This window comes from Polyodon spathula, chromosome 8 (assembly GCF_017654505.1).
Source record: "Polyodon spathula isolate WHYD16114869_AA chromosome 8, ASM1765450v1, whole genome shotgun sequence".
Lineage (NCBI taxonomy): Eukaryota > Metazoa > Chordata > Actinopteri > Acipenseriformes > Polyodontidae > Polyodon > Polyodon spathula.
Window position 1 is genome coordinate 40,153,336 of NC_054541.1, and position 15,160 is coordinate 40,168,495.

At 34.9% G+C, this 15,160-nt stretch overlaps 1 protein-coding gene across 2 annotated transcripts in view; it reads left to right on the plus strand.

Annotated features, from left to right (window-relative positions):
• The window catches only part of LOC121319952 (transcription factor EC-like), a 46,905-nt gene that overhangs the window by 13,734 nt on the left and 18,011 nt on the right, over positions 1-15,160 (plus strand). The window lies entirely within an intron of this gene.

Below are 15,160 nucleotides of genomic sequence, written 5' to 3' on the forward strand. Positions count from 1 at the left end.
TTTAAATGGATTTGCTGAATTCAGGTCGATTTTTCGTAAAATGGCTTACACCTTTGTTGACTAATATTTATTAATTGTAATGTAGCTGTCTCGCTAAAAAAAAAAAAAAACTGTCAAGTCATAAGTGATACAGATTATATTCTACAACACCAAAATAAATTTAATTGATAATTGATATTCTTGGCTAATGAGAACAAAAACAAGAACACATATTGGCAGGCTGTTAAACTGTTTGCATTCATCATACAGAATACATTCCACACATTAAAAAACATTACAACCCAGGGATAGTGTGTGTTAATTTGTGATGAATGACTTTAATGGGAGCAAAACATCATCTGGATGCGTTGCAATTCGAGCTGTTGTATCCACACCACACCAGAAGCCAAGCTGTAAATATCAACAACTAACTAAGCTTATCCATGAGGGAAGGATTATATCTATTGCAAATGTTTCCACATTAGCTGTGGCTAAATTAATTGTCGATAGCTTGGATGGTAATTGTTTTATTGACATTAATTATTGATTGATGAACGATATCGGCTAGCGTTTATTTCCTATGCATTTAAGGTATAATATAATTCCTTATTTAAATTGATGGATATCCATCCTAGAAATGTGTGCTAACTAAATTATAGTGAGGGTTAACAAACTATAAACCCCACCTCAAACCTATTGAAATAGCATAATTTCAAGATCTCTTTTCCGCGATTTTTTTGTAATAGAGCACCTAAAGTAAGGTGAGCCATAGGGCATGCTTTAAATTTTGTTCTGAAAACGCAATTGTCTAGTTTGCTAATTGAATAAATAAACCACTTTGCCCACAGCAGACTCTACACAGTGCGCTTGTTTACCCCTGTTGCTCTGGATTTCTACATGGTCAAACAACTTCTTATAGAAAAAGAGATCAAAGTGAGCCTTTACTATTGACAGTCAGCAATGGCTAAGATTATCCTTTTTTCTGTGATCTGGTAATCAGATCACATCCTTAACCCTGATATGTGATTATGGAACACATGGTGATGCATTAAAAGGCTTCTGCGCTATGCTTTGGACTTATACCACCCAAAGGTATTTTACAAATACGATTGGTGTCTCTTAAAGAAAAGAGGTCTTGGGCTTCTCTTTTGAACAGACTGGATTTAGGAGGTATACATGTCATTGCTTTTAAACTCTACAGCTCTGTTATTTACCCCAGTGGCTTGTTCTTTCATAGAGGAAATATTGTATACCTCGTTTTGGCTCATCACAAAGTAAAAGTGGAGCTTTCTTTGTGATGCATGGTTTAAACCTGGAAAGTTGCTATGTTTCTGATTTGATGTAACCACTTTCATAGGTTTTACTTGGATTAAGACAGCTGCTCTTTTGAGGAGCAGGTATTAGAATAGATTTCCTTTTTTTTCTATCCTAAAAAAACCCTCCAAACGAAGGATTTAAGCATTAATGTACTTCATTCTTAACTTATTGACCACCCTTATTGAAAAGCCCTGTTTCATGAGGCTACTTTCAGACATGCAATTCTTTTTCTTTTCTCTGTCATACACAAAGAATGAACTGTATTAAAACCTAACAGCTTTAACTCAAATGGGTTTTTTTAAATAATTAACAAATAATTTAGGTTAGGCTAAAGAGTTAAGACCATAACATTAACACACAATTCTGTATGGAGAATTAGTTTTTATTATGAGTGAGGCCCTCCTGAAAGGTGTTTTTTCAACTAAAATAAAGAAATAGCTGTAACGGCTACAGATAGTACTGAAAAGACAATTTAACTACAATGTCGTAGTCAGAATTTGTCAAAGTCATGGTTATCGATCTCCCATGGAGAGCAGAGCAAAAAAAATGAATAGCAGTTCTTCCTTCATTTGATTACTTGTGGTTGCAATGCAGTGCATTTAATGACAAATATATGTCTAGATGCATATCTAGACATCTGAGGAGCCCATCACTTATCATCACTTTATTTATCTCGAGTGCCAAGAATCAATTGCATCTGGTTCAAAAAGCAAACATTTCCAGGTGTATAATGAGGCACGTATAAGCATGGTGGAGTTGTCTAAGCTGTACTTATGAAAGCATGCAGAAAACATTAAGTAACTTCTAAGACACATTTAACTAAAGGAGAAGTTTCTATAAGTTTGTATAAGTTCATACTGTTTTCAATTTGATCCTCTTTTGTGTTTTCAGATCACTGCTTTTATATGTTTGTTTGTGCTTGCTGGCAGGATTAGTAACAGCAAAAGTTTAGGTAAACAAAAGTTTACCTCGAATACAGTATCTCCTCCTTCTCTATGCCACACAGATGTTTCTAACTTATGATTTCTTGGCAGCAGCATCTATTAGTAGTACAGAAGAGTCTTACTTTGAATTTGAAATGCATGTTCATTTTACAAGGCTACAACCCAGACTTTATAAAATTCATTTAGTGCTTGTAGCAGGTGTCTGCCAAAATTCCTTGCTATTTTAATCTCCCATTCCATATCATCGTTTAATTCTGTTATGGCTAATTGAGAGAAGTCTGCAGTCTTTTTCAGTTAGACAGAGTTCAAGCTGTAATAGGATTCAAACTCCACAGCAGTTTTAAGTCATATTTTGCATGGATTCTATTTGAAGATAGCAGGAGTGGTGAAATGTGGATGCTAATTCTTTCATAGACTGGTATACATTAAAAAAAAGCCATTCCAGTGTCTTTGTCTAACATTATATTTCATCTTGACTAATACAAATACAGTTTCAACCATTGCAATTAGGTCACATGTGTAAAGGGCAAGCACATGTTAAAAACATCTCTTTTTATTTTAAGTAAGATGACATTTATTTTCAGGACATGGTTTTCAAATAAGGGTTTATTTTTTAAATTAATAAAACCATTTAGCTTATTGTTCATATTAGGTTAACTAAATGAACTGACTGACTATTGAAGTCTGTTTGCTGGTATGCCCTTCACGAGCTCATTGAAGGAGGCTATATTTTCATGGAACTGCCTTACCATTTCTTAGGATATGCTAATCTATGCATGATGTGAATGTAGGTCATGATGAGCTACTATTTAATGCATTTTGGAATGCATAGCTATTCCAGAGGATACTATATGTTTTATTACTGTCTCCTAAGAATTAAACATACATTTGAAAATTAGACATCATATAGGGACTTTAAAGAAACTTCCAATCCAATTTCAGCATCTAATCTACAGACATAGCCTGCAGTAATGTAACAATACATAATTATAAATAAAACAGCAGCCAGCAAAACCATCCCTCACCCTTTGGGAGCAGCAGCAGCAAAAGAAAACCCCAAAAAACAAGAACATGATTAATGTAGTAAAACAACACTGTAACTGAAGTTGTTTTGCTATGTTATTAAATGTTGTCAATAGTATTTCTTAGCAGTTGTGTGAAAGGCATTACAGTATATTGATAATTACACAGGCCCTTTCAAGATGTTATCTAACTAACCCCTGTGAGCTTCATTTCTTTGTAGATGAGTGGAGAGCCAGAGAAGAAGGCTGTTTACACTGCGCCTTTTTAAACTTTCATTAAGTCTAACATCATTAGCCTTCTGCCTGTGGATTCCTCGTTTTAAACACTGCCACACCTATTACACACTGGCGACAACTGCTTACACTGTGTTGTAATAAAGCATGTGTAAGGATCTCATGTTTGTGACAGGAGGGTGGAATTTTCTTGTATGGAGACACTATCTTATAGTCAAGACAAGGCTTTTAGAGGCTCTAAAGAATCACCCACAACTTCCCTACCCTGTGGCAGGACTGTGCTGGAAAACAGAACTATCCAAAATAAAAAATAAAAACTCTGTTTAACATCTAAATTATCAATGTGACTATGCGTGGATTTTGTAAACACAGATTTATTGGTCGTCTACAAAAAATCTGAACATTTCTACAAATAAACACAGAAAATGAGAATAAATAACAGAGAAAAACACCCATCCACGCTACAAAACCATTTTTTACTCATTTACATCACTAATTGGTGTTTTTCTCTTTTTAGTAACATGGTGCTAATGACACTGTAGTAAAAACCTTTGTTAATTTCCCTCTAATGCATCCATGGAATCCCATTAATGAGCAGTTACAGCTCACAATGTTTGTTAATGCCAGTGCTACTAGGAAATGGGAATTCTTTAACTTTAATGCCTTATTTTAATTAATGTGAATAGGGAATTGTATTTCTGAGAGGATAAACTGAAAGGGGAATTAAAGGATTTGTTTTATTTTTTTAAATTATATTTTAATACCCCTGAACTACATCAAATAAGCTAACAAAAAACGAAAGGAGAAAAGAATAAAATAGTTAACTGGCTCAGTATAAGTGACCAATAATTCTATTTGGGCAGATCGGAATAGTGCTCATTAACATCACAATACTAAATACAATGAGTTGTGAGGTACATGTATTAAGATGTTTAGATTATTAAAATAAGTTGTAAAAAATCAAGGTGTATTGAACAGCAATTGAGATTCTTTCCCCTTTTTTGTAAGCCCCCTCATAATTAAAAAAATTATAATTGAAAACCTCACACCAAACAAAGAGGTATCAAAGACTATGCAAGGGTGAGGTCTTCCAGGGGATATAGATACTTAGTCGTGATGTAAAGAGAACATAAGGACATTAGTTGTTTGTGAAGGCCTGCTGTTTTCATAATGGAATTACAATTGAACGAAAAAGTTTTTTTTTTTTTTACCTGCAAAGCATATTATGTAAAAAGACTCTCTTTTGTAATGATCTTCATTTGTTATCTAAAATGCTTGAGTTATTTATTTATTTGTGTTATACAAATCAGTGATGTAATTCATTGGATGTTTCTAATCTTATTTGACACAGATTACAGAGGCTAATGTCAGCAGGCAATTAGTGCAAGTAAAATCAATAATTTGTAGCTGTTTATGAATAGTACAAACAATTGAAGTAATAATTTAATTACTGAAGTTATATTACATAGTCATTATCCCACACAGCTTTGTTTGGTAGCATTATTAATTTTCATCGATCTTGAAATAGCATCCTTGCAACATCTATAGCTGTAGCTAAGTGCCTCGCCCATGTGTGTATTTTGTGTTGTATGTTGTGTGTTAATGTTGGTGTATAGTCATTGGTACACGGGATATAAACGGGTCTGTGTAACACGAGTGTTTAAAATGTATATTTGTATTTAGGCACAAGGATTGCACAGCACTTCTTGTGCAAATAAAATGTAATATGTGAGCACGGGGAATTGCACTTTATTAATTCACGTGCAGTTGTACCGCGACTCCAATTGAATGATTGATTAGCAATTGAGTCTCAGTACAGCTGCATAAAAGCAGCATGTTTTCACTCACTCAGGGTTGTGTGTTCGGTGAGTGGAGAACGGGATTGGAGACGGAGGTTATAATAATAATAGTTAATAGTTAAATTATCAGCTCACCGTGTTTGTCTCTAATTTGGCGAAAGTGCTGTGTCCTGTGTTTTTGTTTGTTACAACCTTTTTGTTTACTGTTCTGTTCATTCATTAAATTCTGAGCGAAACCAATTGCTCAGCTCCACCCAACTCCACTTCTGTTGTTTATTTCCTGGTTCCTGTTTCTGGTCTGACGTCACCCACTACAGCCATCTTTGTGACAATAGCGTACAGCACTGTTTTATTACATTGGGTTACAATGTCTTGGGGTGGCTTAAAAAACAAACAGATTAATAAACAGAGCTACAACAACTATGTAATGGGCAAGCTGAGCGTGTTTCAAGTCAAAGAAGGAAAAAAAAACTTCCACACCTTCCACACAATGACCACACCTGTGATTGCTGGCAGGGACAGATTTAACCCCTTCCCTGCGAACCTTACATTCACACACACACACACACACACACACACACACACACACACACACACACAATTTACAGCAGCAGGGCTTCTGTGCTGCCACATATGTAACAGACTTAAGGCTTTGAAAGTATTTCTGCCACTTTCACGCAGATATTTCTTAAGTGTAAATATTTATTAACATAAACGTAATTCTCAGAGCAGCTATCAGCCTTCTCGAAATACTACCGTAGGCCTATTGTATTCTAAAGAACAAAAGCATCATAAAAAATCTACATAAACTAGAACAAAGTATTAACCCTATTAGCCATGTTAATTAAGTGCACAAACCACAGAAGAGGTTAAGCTGCATTCTACTAATGAAGAACTTGTACAATGTAATAATTATTTTAGCGGCTTCACTGAGGGCTTTTGAGTTGCCATATTTATTTTAAGATCAAAAGTAGACTCCTTTTTTATTTAGGAAAAGACAATTGACAGTTAATTTCTTCTTTAGCTCCAGGCAACATTTTTAATTAGTGTGTTCATTATCGATACATATTTTAAGAACTTACTCTTGGGTATTTTGAACAAGTGTGTTAAAAAATGCTTTAAAACATAGACACACAGCCAACCTTTTTTACAGTAGTAACTAACTTTAACGACAAAGCCCTCTTTTCAGAATTAGTCACAGAATTGCAAGATGAAACCATGACATGTGTTCTATACTATAAAAAGGCTGCATCACATTTGCAAGCCACTTTCAGTGCATTGTGGGCAAGAAAGCAAACTTTTTTTTTAAATAATTTTGTGGTAGCCAATTGATTTTACCCTATTTTACTTCCAATTTGGAATATCCAATTGTATTTTAGACTCAGCTCACCACTACCACCCTTGACTCTGGAGCGGCGAAGACAAACACACCCTATCCTCCGAAGCATGTGCTGTCAGCTGACCACTTTTTTTCACTCTGCAGTCCGATATGCAGCCAACCCAGAGCTACAGTGTCGGAGGACAACGCAGCTCTGGACAGCTTACATGCAAGCCCGCAAGCACCCGACCAGACTACAGGGGTCGCTGGTGCGCGGTGAGCCGAGGACACCCTGGCTGACCTAAGCCCCCCTGCCCGGGCAGCGCTTGGCCAATTGTGCGCCCTGGGAACTCCTGTCCATGGTTGACAGTGGAATAGCCTGGACTCGAACTGGCAAGTCCTGCACAACATGCGGAGCGCCTTTACTGCATACACCACTCGGGAGCCCCAAGAAAGCAAATCTAACAGACTAAAAAAGGGCTGGTAGGATCCCAGATGGCAGGTGCTCTCCTATGTGAGGATTAAATTACAGTATCAAAATACTGCAGTGGTTGAAAAATAATCTTTTGTGATTGTAATCACCGACCAATAGGATGGATTGACACAATAGGAATACAACAGCAACCAAAGTATGTGCATTAAAAGTAAGATGTTGGCGCCTGGTTTTGGTGAAGATGCTGAGGAAGTTTCACATAGTGAGATAGGGCAGCAATCCAAAATCATCACTTTGCATCTAAATATGCAAATTTATGTCCTGTGATGCAAGGAGCATAAAACTTGGATAAAGGATTAGTGGTGATAGGCTTCAGTCCAAGAAAGTGTACACCCCACGGTGCTCGTTTCCTAATGTTAAGAGGGCTGGATGTTCTGGAATGGTTTGGGTTGCATTTTTGCTGGCTTAGTCTGGTTCCTATCTTTCCTCTAAAAGTAAAGACAGGACACAACCTGATAAATGTGTCTGGGATAAGATACATCTCAATATGAACTTACAATTAGCAGTGTTCAATAAGAATATATACACCAGTCAAGCGACTGGTTTAAAAACCGCAAGGCAAACTTTCGTCATATCCCTTGACCTGCCCACTGTCCGTATATGAACAATGAACCGCTCCAGATTAAAGTGAAACAATCTACACAGACACCCATACACTTTGTCACATTTTGACTTGAAACAACCCCAACCCAGCCCTAACCCAGTCTAAATCCTATCCGAGCCTGCCAAATTCTGACGGTAGACTCACGGATACACCTCAGGGCCTGAGCAGCTTCCATGGGTTTTTACTAGTAACAGAATGTTAAGTCAAGATGTCGATAGCTAGGCTGCCATTCTTCCTGTGAAGACATTAGTTAATCTTAGTAAACCCATATCTTCTTTCTTATATCCTGAGACACCTTATCCAACTGTTAATTGGTGGATTACTGAACGAACAACAGAACACATCCCATCCCAACTAAACCAAATTTTGTGACTAGTACTTTGTGGCTAAGACTTTAGAGCCAAGGATATAGCATGATTAATTAAAAACAAAACAAAACTGCTATATCCTGTTTATTTGCAAAATTATGATGCATGGTAGTATGCATGTTTTAGTACATAACAATGGGGCATGCAACTGAAGTTTGAACTGTAAAAGAAAGCAGAGTGGTTATGTATTGCTAATGTTTTATTGATATGCATAAAGTGGAAAGCTGTGCTGGGATGAGTACAAACATAAAGATCCCCAGTGGAAATCCTGTAAAATCTATATAGAGTTTTATCAACCCATCTCTGACTGGCAGCAACCACAGGCATCCAGTGGGGAGGAATAATACCTTAGGAAAAAAAAAAGAAAAACCTGCCAGTCCCTCTAAATCCCTTGTCCAGTGTGGTAAGGGTTCGATGAAAACTTTCAACCAGGAGATAACAAAAAATAATGGGAAGCTGTACAAAAAAAAATGCCAAGAATTGGATTAATTGGTATAATACAAGGTGGCTGGGCACAGCCGGGAGAAAGTGTCAGTGTTGGGAGAATCCCCACAAAGTGAGACAGTCTGCGCAAATTATCTATCTGAACTCTAACCCTGCCAGAATAATTAATGAATAACATAAGAGATCAAGACAAAGGCACAGAGTGATTTGGTGAGTGCTAGCATGTAATACATCAAAGAATGCTGGTAATTGGCCCTGTGGCTTTCATTCTTTGCCCTATTTCTTTCAATTCATTGACTCAAAATAATGGGTTCAGGTTCATTATCAACAGGTCTAAGCACTAAAAGTGCAACACTTCAACAAAGCTCCAATTGTGGCCATGCTGGTGGCCAAGTACAAGTCGTAGACCTGCGTAGACGTTTACTTAAAAAGAGAAAGTAACTCAAAGTTTTGGACCAGTATTGTATTAACACGGCAGGCAGTAAACTTTAACAAGCAATTTCAGAATTAACAAACACCACGCTTCTTCATCCTCACAATGCTGGAATACAGATGGTATGGGCAGGTATGTAGAACTTAACTTGAAATTACTAAAACCAGCGAGGCTACACACACCTTTTAATAGGAAATGCCTGACAAGATGTTCAGGTCTATTTAGAAAATTATTTAACCAAAAGCTTTTGTTATTATATAGGGAACAGAAGTCTCTGGTATTACCATTCTGAAGTTTTTTTTTTAAATGTGGATGGCAAATCAGTGGGACAACTGTTGTTTTTAATTATCATGAAAATGTAGTTAAGAAAGAAGTAGTTTGTATTTGTTTTTTTAACAAAAACAAACACATAATTTTTTAAGCAAACCCATAAACATTGAAAATAATTAAAGTTAATAACGCACTAATATAACCAAATACATCATAAAAACAATTATCACCAAAAATATAGAAGATGCCTGAATTGGATATTCATGGTTTGATAATAGTTTATACTTCATAGCTTTAAAAGCTTATAAGCATTTAACATCTTTTGTTAAAGTAGAATAAAGACTTTGGGACTCATTCATTCTTTGTAAAGTTACTTATTGAAGAACGAAACTGTATGTTCAGAATAGATTTATTTATTTATTTATTTTTATATTATTTTTTAAATAATTTTGTATTTAGGACTTTGATATGCAATCCATAGGTATTAAAACACTTGCTAGTATAGATTGAATGTGGTCAAGTTCGGAGTCAACCCAAAGTGATATAATATGTTTTAATTTCTCCTTGTTTTAAAATGATATGTGATTACTGCCCCATGGATCATCAAACAGTCTGTTTGAGGTCAATTTGGATCAGAGAGGGTCAAATCTTGTAAAGCAGGGCAGATCAATTACTCTTAATAGTTCAAGTTATAAAGGTCAAGCTTAATTGAAGCATTTGAACTTTCACTGTGTCAGTTTTTGTTGATAGATGGAGTGCCTGTACTTGCATCAGCTGCTATTTAACTACAATATTTTGAACACTATTTTCTCCCAAGATCAAGCATGGGGTTTTCTGATACCTTTATCTTATCATTGATTGAATTTACCAATCACTGGCAGATTATAGGATATGTTAGTCAGAAGCTTACTGAATTAAAGTTAATAGTATTAACACAGATAAATGCATTATCTCAAATGTTTGCCTTTCCAAAGTGAATACTTTATCATTGGAGGGGTAGCAATCTGCCTTGTTCAGGATGTGTGCCGCTGTTAAAAATGTCTAGTCAGACAAGACTTTAAATCTATTTAACTTTTCATCTAATTTAAATACTATATTTATAACAGATTGCTACACTCAGTGACAAAATTAAGCAATAAGAAAATTTGATCATTTATAATTCCATCCATGCAAATGTGGCAATTGAATTCAACCAAAAGCTGCAAATGTGTAAATGTCCCAAAAAGGTTCTGTGTGTGTACTGTTGCTACATTGTAGGACACGTATATAAGGGGTTAAGGCAAATTACAGTCATGAATGGACAAAGGTAGATCATTCCTTGACCTTTTGGTTTGTAAAAGAAAAAAGAAAAACATACACTGTGTCATTTTATTGAAAAGAGTATTTCATTAAAATAATGTTTACCGTTACTGTAAGCTGCATGAACATCATTGCTTTGCTTTGTTAGACTGGTTCCAAACTTCAAGTGAACCCTGAGTGCTGGTTAGAGGGTTCCCATACCTGACTATGCCATGTCAAGCAATTAATACCTTTAGTATTAGGGTCTTCTTCTGGTCTAAATCGTTGCCTGCTGTGATGAAAGAAGATTTGTCATCTCACATTAACTTCACATGTTTTTCTAAAAAGCTCAGATCACTATGATGTTGTAGCTGCTTGAAAAGTTTACAATTCAAAATATTTCAAGAATGCACAGTTCTTCACTTTAACAAACACACTCTGAAATAACTTAAGTGATTTTCATGACACCTCTCCAGTGAAGCCTTACAGTTCAAGGGTTAAATAATTAATGATGTATGTTTCATTGACTTCTGTTAAAGGTGCATTTTATGTTTTATTCAAGTGACTGCATCTTGAAACTTGGCAACGAATGAACCACATTTAATATTTTCAGTCAGTTGTCATGTGTACTACACCAAGGCTAGAACAAAGAGACCTTTTACAAAATTGGTGTCCGTTATTTTATCCACGACTAAGAACTATCACGATTGCTCTTAAGATCCCAATGTTACAGAGCAAGACATTGCTGATGTAACTAATACAAGCCGGTCAATATTTTACTTAATTTTACAGCCGTGTTTCTGCTTTTTCCAAATGTTATGGCATTTTTAAAGGCTGTTTCAAAAGATTTTTAGGAAGTAAAATCATGACTACTAAAGGGTTTTGGGAGAAGCAAAGCAGAATCACATATATTTAACTTTATTGCCTATCTGATGTGCTCTATTCATCTGCTGGAAAACATTTTGGTTGGCTCTTTTGTATAAATATATAGGTATAGGTCATTGAAACCCTTTTAGATTTTCAAGACCTGAATAACACATTGTTCTTGAATATATTAAGATGTATATTGTCACTGCTCAAGTAGTTAATAAGTCACACAACATCCACATTCAAGTTGCAATATTGAAAAGCCATGTATGACAAACAGCCCTTCATATATTTACTGACTTACTCCTCTACTTTTGATGAGTGCAACTAAGGTCAAAGCTGATCTAATTTTCTGCTTAGTTCTCATTAAACAGCTATTAAATTATTGCATTTTCTAAAATCCAGTTATGTTTATTACTAATATAGTATATCTCAGCGGAAAACCTTTTGAACAAGGTTTTGTGAATTTAGCTCCCCATGCACTCCCCCAATGTGGGAAAAAAAGTAAAATATATTCCACAAAGAATCATTAAAAAAGCCCTCTAAAGTAGCTGGGTTCTGAAAAATATAGCGTTACATGTCCCCACATGTTAAGTTTAAATAACATATGTGTAATTTTTCTTTTCATTGTTAACATCCTGACAACTTTTTACACCTATAACTTTAGTCTGTTTCAAAGATCTTTTCAAAATGCACACTCTAGTGCACTAGTAACACTCTAGTAAAATCAGCTCAGTTATGTTTTATATATATATATATATATATTAAATAGGGTTACATTTGTTTAATGGTACTTTTAAAGTTAAATACAAGTTGTTAATAAAAAGAGTGTCATCATCATCACAATTACAGAATTGTAAATTAATAATAAGACTTTTTTGTTGCTATGGTCCTTGACATGCATCTTGTCAAGAACTGACTCCATACTGTAATTGCCATGAGAGTAAATACATGGGAAATAAATTATGCATTTTTATTCAGATAACTCAATATTTTTGATCATGCTTGCCACTCTCACATTCGTTCCTTTTTTTTTTAAGAAATGCAACTTTAAAATCTCTATATCGATAATCCCTGAAGAATTACTACACCCTAAAGAGGAAGATATTTGTCAAAACGGCATTGTACATGACTCACTGTACTAGACAGACTATTCATTTCCCCTTTGCTTGCCATAAATCACTTTTCAAAGCCAACAAGATAAGTTTACTTTTAAAATATTTGTTACATCATACAAATTAAGCATTTTCTTAGTTTGTCCTAGTGTTATTGGTTACTGCTTCAAAATAAAAGTGGATAAAAGTGATACAGTTATACCATTGTAATTATCTTAAGTATCATTCTTCAGTCTTATTTATTGATTCCCTTCTCTTTTCACTGTTTAAGATTTAAAAGTTAAAATAAGCAAATCAACTGGTTTTTATATTCCCTCCTCCAAAATTGAATCTTTTGAATAAAATTGAATTTTATTTCATATTTAAACATTTCTGTTGTCTATGGCTTCATATTCTACTGTTATATTATTTTGGTGGTCAGTTTTTGACAGGCTAATAATAGTTGTAGCGCCCAGCGGGCCAGCTTAATGAGTAAATGATTCAAACAGGAACACTGCTTTCTAAATTTTTTATTTTCGTTGATGATATCACTTCCTATTTGATTTAATTTGTCCTTTTAATCAAAAGCCCTTTAACACATGCATATCTTCAACAGAACTTCAAAGCCAAAGGCTCTGTTTCTCACTGTTGTACTTTGCACTCAGAAATACACAATCTATTTGCATTAGCTAAAGTGCAGGAATAGCAAGAAATACATTCCTTATACAAAATATCAATCAGCCTCTGGCTGACAAAAAGCTCTTTAAAAGTAATTGCCACTGCGATTGCAAAACAGAGAAGATTTTTACTTTTACATGTCCACTGGCTATACAGTGAAAATGTATTTTGCACTTCAGATGCGATTATAAAAACGTAACAGATATGTGGCCCACACCAGATGATAAAAATGACACTTTCTTAAAAATACTGATTTATACGACTAATTTTGTAATATTCAAAGGAGATAAATTAAAATGTGTTTTTTTTTTATTAATAATAAAAAACTCAAGTCATACGACATTTGTGTAAACACAATTGTACTTAAATTATATTGGTATAGCTATATTAAAGGGGGTCATAAATATATATATATATATATATATATATATATATATATATATATATATATATATATTATATATATATGCGATATATGGTTCCCCCAGTTTAAATAAACCGTATTTAGGTTGAGATCAATATTACCAGCTGCCAAGTTTGTCTCACTGACTGTATTGTTTTTGTAAGTTTTTAAGCTGTATACCTATACAGTATTTCACACAGATTACAGCAATTGAATAGACCCCAATATGTCTTCCTGAAGCTGGATATGTTGATGGCTATGAAAGCTCCAAAAAAAATATTTCATATTATTAATACGAAGGTAATCATTGTGTTATGCGATACTCTGTTATGGTTCCCCCAGTTTAAATAAACCGTATTTAGGTTGAGATCAATATTACCAGCTGCCAAGTTTGTCTCCCACTGACTGTATTGTTTTTGTAAGTTTTTAAGCTGTATACCTATACAGTATTAGTTATGGATGGTAGATATTGCTATATTGCCTTTGTATGACATTTTAAAAGTTAAAGCTATAAGCTCATGTAAAAGAAAGGGCAGTTTAATAAGGGCTGGTCAAAGTGCTGTTAAACTTTGGATTAATCCATAACAAGAGTTGGTTTCTTAATTACTAAATACCATAACAAATAAACTCTAAGGCAGTCTTCAATGGAGCAGGTGTACATATTTAAAAGACACACTGAAAAAAAGCTAAAGATTCATAAAACCATACTATATATTGTAATGTCTAGGGCTGACTGTACAGCTTGCATCAATGTTACCCCTGTTAGCTTCAGTACTGCAATACAAAATATCAGCACTAGGGGTCCCCGAGTGGCTCACCTGGTAAAAGCACAGCGCAGGTTCACGTCCTGGCTGTGCAAAGTCAGCAGTCTTCGCTGGGGATTCTGAAGGGAGCGTTGGCACACCCGTTGGTTAGGGAGGCAGAGCTGGCCTTTGCCCTCCAGAGGTTGGTAGCTCGCTGACAGCTCTTGTGTTAGGGTTATAAGAGGAAGCTAGCTCAGTTCTGGGATAGGAGGACGCCCACTGAACCTTCAGTTCTCCTGAGCTGTGTGGGAATTGCTGCGGTTTGGGGAAACATTTTTAAATATTTCATATTGGGGTGAAAATTGAGGGTAAAATAATTGGGAACACTAAATACATTAAAAGAAACAAACAAACAAACATATCAGCACTATAATTCAGTGGTTGGATGCTGAAGAGATAAATCATTTAAAACTTGTAAATAGCATTTTTGTCATGTCTGTCAGGAAATTCCTAATTCATTTTAAAGGGGAAATTATATTACTGAATTTCTTTTAATTATATAATCTTTTTCAACTGGATGAACATGCTTTATTTATATCTTGGCATATACCCTGCAACAATGAATATCCGCACTCAGAATTTGTTCACCTAAATATTTGTAACTTTTGTCTGTGCAACATCAAGGTTAAAAATTGAACAAGCTGAATCAACGTTTTGGTGCCAGACACCTTCATCAGGATTTTCATCTATCTCTTGCTTTTTTCAGAGCAAGGTCACAGGCATATATATTATAATCCTGAAAATGCTAGCATCTTTAATTTATATATAAATCATTAAAGTACAGTGCTTATTATGCATTCCTTTTCTACTTG